The following is a 5,106-nucleotide window of genomic DNA, read 5'->3' as shown; positions in this document are numbered from 1 at the left end:
GATTTGAATCCTTTTTGGAATCATAAGTGGCAGCCAGGAAGTGGAGGGCAGAACCAAGGGCACAGTGATGGGGCTGAGACTTGCAGATGGACCTGGGAGAGGTTAGGCAGTTAGAACCCCAAACTCCAGCCACTGGCTGGCTGGGGGAGCACTTGGCAGGGTCCCCATATCCCTCCAGGGACACCAGCAACAAAGACGCCTTCCAGAAGCTTGGGTGGCTGCAGACAGTCGTGGAGCTGAGGCAGAACGACAGGGCAGATAACACAGGGTGACCACCTGGACGGCTAGTTTTTGAGATCACGTGACACACACCCGCAAGATGCTGAGAAATAACTAGGAGACATGCTTCAGGAAGAAGTGAGCTGAGCTGGCAGTGACTCAAACCATTGCAAACTGAGCACTCGAAGTCAACACAACTCACTTTGCTCTCACTGGGCACGCGGACCTCCCTCCTCTTCTATCTCTATACCTTCTCTGTGGATTCATCATCAGATCAACCTTCCTGAAGGTTACGGGGGAGGAACCGCAGATGGGAGACGAGGTGACTAGCCGCAATACGTCCACTGATGGCCCGCCACGTGCCAGAAACTTACTCCTCCAGGCATCCTTTGAGGTAGGTCGGTTTATTCCCTTATTATAGAAGAGGGCACTGAGGCACAGAAAAGTTGTTTACTTGCCTGAGGTCACACAGCTAGTAAACGGCAAAGCCAAGATCTACACCGAGGTCCGACTCATCCCCTTTTTATAAATGCCGGGAGGAATGATTCATTCTTTGGGACCCAGTGAGCTGTAGGTGTTTGATGGGGCCAACAGTAGATGCCAGGAGACAGGAGACCACTACATTTCCATAGACTTCTTACTGTCAACACACTGGTCTCCTCTAGTCTGCTGCCCAGATGCTGCCACCTCTGTTGAAGGGGTCTCCCTCCCTCAACAGTGTGGAGGCCTCCGCTGATAAGACCAAGAGGCAAATCCTCACTTTCATTCTGTCTCAAACAACTCCTTGTGCTCCACACCCTTGGCTCTGACTAGCCACACTCAAGCTGAGCTGTTATCAGCCACACAAAATCAACAGCACCAATCCAGGCAATAAAATGACTGCAAAAAATTCATCTTTGCACTTGAAGTCAGCTAAGGGGCCAAATCGAAACTCTCAACTCAAGCTTGCTAAATCAGTCAATCCCACCCCAGACATAGCTCTGAGGCCTCGGGTCTACATCTAACATCAGGGTGGGGCAGAAGAACATGCCCCAAGAACCTCGGCCTCCCCTGACTGCAGCACCCTCTGCAGGGTTAGGCAGCTGGAGGGGGCCCAGCGCGGTTCAAAGGCGTCACTGGGAGTCCTAGGAATATTAGCTGACACGTGGATCCAAGACCAAGCACTCGAGAGCAAGTTCCTGTACACCAGCCCCAGGGGAGGCTCAAGAAATGTCAGGAATTGGAAGAGAAGAATGCATGCCTCTGGGTGACAAGGTTAATTGGGGGCAGAACCAGAGAACAACCAAAAGAGAAACGAGAAACCAGAAGCCGGCAGACTCAACTGATGGACTGTCTTTCTGCCATCTTGTGAGTCCTGAAAAATGGCCATACTGCATTCTAGAACCCTGAGCCAATCACTTGTCCTGAGCTGTTTCTCCAGGTTGGCAGTGCCCTGGGGAGTGTCAGCCATCAGTCTGCCCCTTGCTTTATGCCTGCTTGGAGCCCTCAGTAGCCACATATACATGAGTAAACTCTTCCAGAGAATGGGCCCAGCCCTCTTGATTTTGTAATAAATGTCACTGGCAGACCACAGGAAACTGTTCCTTCCAGAATTCCTGAACTCCAGGCCTATATGTTCCATTGCCTACTCAACTTCTCCACTCAGGTGTCTAGCAGACATCTCAAAGTTGTCATGTCCCAAACCGAGCTGTGAAGGTTCCCCCTCAAACTTGTCCTGCCTTTAGTCTCGGTCAATGCCAGAACCATGTTTCCAGTTCTTCACCTCAAAAACCTTGGAGTCAAAACCCACATTCAGTCCATGGAAAACCCCGTTGACTCTATCTTCGAGATGTATTATATGAGATATATACAGAATCCAATTGTGTTTATCACCTCCAAACAAAAGCCACGGTCATCTCTCTCCCAGGTTATTTATAATAGCCTCCTAAATGGTCTCTTCATCTCTGCTTCCTCCTCCTCTGGCTTTGCTCACCCAGAAGCCTCTGTTTTCTTTTTTAAAGTAAGTCAGATCACATCACATTCAGCTAAAAAATACCCCAAAGGCTGCTCATCTTACTCAACGTTACTTACAACAGGGAACTCCCTGACAGTCCAGTGGTTAGGACTCCACACTTTCACTGCTGAGGGCCCAGGTTCAATCCCTGGTCGGGGAACTAAGATCCTGTAAGTGGCGTGGCACAGCCAGAAAAAAAAGAAAAGGACTTACAGTGGCCCACCAAGCCCTACTGACCTCCTCCTATTCCACTCTCCCTTGCTTACCTACTCCAGCAACCCTGGCTTCTTGTTCTTCCCTGAATATGCTATGCCTGCTCCTGCCTCAGGGCCTTTGCACTTGCTGTTTTCTCTGCCTGAAGTGCTCTTCCCCTCTTCCGCCAAATATCACCACAGTTCTCTGTGACAGTTCTAAAATATGTTCACAAATTCTTTGATACTCTCTCCTTCAAGAGGTGGAGCCTAATCCCTCTCTCCTTGACTTAGTGACTCAATTCTAAGAACTAGAATAAAGCAGAAGCAATGGTGTGGGACTTCAGAGACTGTCATAAAAAGCACTACAGCTTCCTCCTCATTTGCTCTCTCTTGGATTACTCACCCTAGAGGAAGCCAGCTGCCATGTCATGAGAACACTCAAGCGGCTCTGTGGACAGGTTCACATAGTGAAAAACTGAGGCCTCCTGCCAACAGCGATGGGGGACAGCCATCTTGGAAACAGGTCCTCCAGCTCCAGTCAGGCCTTCAGACGATGCAGCCCCAGCAAACTGCTTGACTGCAGCCTCATGAGAGATCCCAAGCCAGAACAACCCCGCGAAGCTGTTCCCAGACACCTGACCCTCAGAAACTGTGAGAGAATAAATCTTTGTTGTTTATAGCTCTACATTTTGGGGGCTTCCCTGGTGGCGCAGTGGTTAAGAATCTGCCTGCCAATGCAGGGGACATGGGTTCAAACCCTGGTCCGGGAAGATCCCACATGCCGCAGAGCAACTAAGCCCGTGCGCCACAACTACCAAGCCTGTGCTCTAGAGCCCACGAGCCACAACTACTGAGCCTGCACACCACAACTACTGAAGCCCATGCGCCTAGAGCCTGTGCTCCACAACTAGAGAAGCCACCGCAGTGAGAAGCCCGCGCACCGCAACGAAGAGTAGCTCCCGCTCACCGCAACTAGAGAAAAAGCCCAGGCGCAGCAAGGAAGACCCAACGCAGCCAAAAATAAATAAATAAAATAAATAATTCTTTAAAAAAGCTCTATATTTTGGGATAATTTCTTATGTAATGATAGATAATCAATGTGCTTGCTTTCTCATTCCTCTCAAGCTTTTGCTGCATTCCTCAGCTTCACCCTCCATATTCACTTCCTGAATTCAAGATTCATCCATTTTTTAAGCTTGTTCTGATGGTATTTTTCTAAGGACTCGGCCTGGGCTGATCTTTTTTCACTACCACATGGGCTGGAAAAGGCCACCAGGTTTTAGATAGTGACAAGGTCATTCAGTCTCTTTCTTAGATAGTGACAAGAACAGGTCTGCTACAAAGACAAGCACCTTGAATGCTGGTGGGTATGTCTTTCATACATGACCAGTGATTGGTTTCCAAGGATTTTAATTTAGTCAAACAGGCTCCAAAAGACACAAACAGTTCAAGTGGCAGACATCCCAAGTAGAGGCTAATCTGATTGTCCTTGGTGCCAGTACATTCAAATCTGTCATGTGTGGCCAGCCTGCAGTCATGTGGCACCAGAGGGGCAGCTGTATCAACAGGGCCCTTGCAGGTCCGAAAGAGTGATTAGGGAAAGGAAAAGGAGACCCCCCTGTACAGAAAGGAATTGCTAGCAGGCCTGTGTAGGGAGGCAAATTCTATAGTCAGGGCTGCGTTCTTGGAAAGCTGCGTGCCCGCTGCTGTTGTGTGATCGCCACTGCTGGTTATTTGCTTGTTAGCTGGGCGTGCTCTGAGGCCCTTCCAGCAGGTGGTATAATCTGACACTTTGACCAGGATAGCTCCACCCGGACACAGATTGCCACAATGTCCTTGGGATACAGCGGTCTGTTCTGTTGCAGGGATAAAAATGCCACATGATAAAAAGACATTTTCTGAGTTTGTGGCATTGTGTGTCCTCTGGGTGACAGACGTACCCAGGAGGAACAGTCAGCCTGGTTCAGGCCCTTGCTCCACATTAACTATCTGTGGAGGTCACTTTACATCTTTGGGCTGTGGTTTCCTCAGCTGAAAAATGACCGTTTTAGCTCCCCTATTGCCTTCTGCCTGCAAGCTTCTCTGAGTTGCTGGAGACACACAGTGAAGAACCACAGGCTATATGTAGGTAAAGCAGGCAACACAGAACCTGGCCCAGAGCAAGGGGTGTTGATATTCAAGATAGTAATAATCTTTGGCCACTGGGGCAAGTGGCCCAGCAAATCCCTCCCACTAGACCCTGCCCAGTCTGCTTCCCTTATGAAGCCCTGTCTTACCCACCCAGCCCACCAACCTGCAGAACCCAGGTGGACACGCTTCCCTGTTTGCCTCCCTCTGAGCCCTTCTTTGAGCCTCCTCCCTTCTGTAATCAGCTAAGCCAACTCATTCTTTACTGCAGTGAAAAACGACTGGGGACAACTTGCTGTATCAGGTATGCAAGGTGTTCTCACTTCCAAAAGGTTAAGGCAGTTGGCATTAACTCTTGACTGGGCTGATTTCAGGCAAAGTGGATAGGACTCCAGGGAGAAGTGGCAGGGATGGGAAAGGCCGCAGGGCTCATGGCACTCCCCACTTTGGCCTTAGCTCTTGACTCACCTTTCACAGCGCCCTGACCTCTGGTGTGGAAACTGGCGCAGCTGATTCCATGTCACGTGTCACGGGGCAGGTTACAAATAGCACGGGGATTAGCAAACCCATCCC

General features: G+C 49.8%; 1 non-coding gene across 1 annotated transcript; it reads left to right on the top strand.

Annotated features, from left to right (window-relative positions):
* Positions 1 to 2,299: 2,299 nt before the first annotated feature.
* TRNAE-UUC (transfer RNA glutamic acid (anticodon UUC)) lies at positions 2,300 to 2,372 on the top strand. The gene has a single exon. It is a non-coding gene; the product is annotated as a tRNA-Glu (tRNA).
* The last annotated feature ends 2,734 nt before the right edge of the window (positions 2,373 to 5,106 follow it).

Source organism: Lipotes vexillifer, unplaced genomic scaffold (genome assembly GCF_000442215.2).
Source record: "Lipotes vexillifer unplaced genomic scaffold, Lipotes_vexillifer_v1.1 scaffold241, whole genome shotgun sequence".
Lineage (NCBI taxonomy): Eukaryota > Metazoa > Chordata > Mammalia > Artiodactyla > Lipotidae > Lipotes > Lipotes vexillifer.
Note: the sequence above shows the minus strand (reverse complement) of the source record. Positions and strands in the feature narration are given on the sequence as shown.